Source organism: Penaeus monodon, chromosome 15, assembly GCF_015228065.2.
Source record: "Penaeus monodon isolate SGIC_2016 chromosome 15, NSTDA_Pmon_1, whole genome shotgun sequence".
NCBI lineage: Eukaryota > Metazoa > Arthropoda > Malacostraca > Decapoda > Penaeidae > Penaeus > Penaeus monodon.
Genome location: NC_051400.1, coordinates 38,149,542 through 38,150,173, shown reverse-complemented (window position 1 = coordinate 38,150,173; position 632 = coordinate 38,149,542). Strand labels below are relative to the sequence as shown.

At 39.9% G+C, this 632-nt stretch overlaps 1 protein-coding gene across 1 annotated transcript in view; it reads left to right on the top strand.

Moving 5' to 3' along the window:
- LOC119582022 (CAP-Gly domain-containing linker protein 3-like) overlaps positions 1 to 632 on the top strand; it is a gene marked incomplete at its 3' end in the record, with an annotated part of 68,768 nt that overhangs the window by 63,412 nt on the left and 4,724 nt on the right.

Here is a 632-nt window from a genome sequence, read left to right as displayed (position 1 = left end):
TTTAAAACCATTCAGCTTCGTCGTAAAATCTCATTGCGTTGTTGCAGTGACGTCACTTGCAACATGACGAAATTCAGCAAACTTGCACGTGGCGTTTTCTCTCTTGCAACACTCGTTATTAGTTGAGAATCTTTTTTTTTAAGTTTCGTAGTGTGTATCTATCTGTATGTTATTATTATTGGTAATTCTTTTTTTTCTCTTTCCCTTTAATTCCCTTTCTTCGTCTTTTCCCTCCACCTTTTGTTATACTCCTTCTTCTTCCTCTTTTTCTTCTTTATTCCTCTTTTTATCCTTGTTCTTTCTCCCAGCACCATTTATTCCTTTTTCATTTCCCGCTTCTTTCTCCCTCCTCCTTTTCCATCTCCTTCTTATCCTTGTTCTCCTCTTCCTTCTTCCTTCCTGCCTCTTATTCCACCTCCTCGCCTCCTTAGCCCCTCTCTTCCTCTCTCTTCCTTCCCTTTTTCTTCCTTCTTTCTTCCTTCTCTTCCTCTTTCTTCCTTCTCTCCCTCTTCCTTCATTCTCTTCTTCTTTCTTCCATCCCTGCCTCTTCTCCCTTCTCTTCGCACATTCTGTATGACATCTTCAAAACCAAAACCACATTCTTCAGTAGCCAGTATTGTGTTTCTACATTT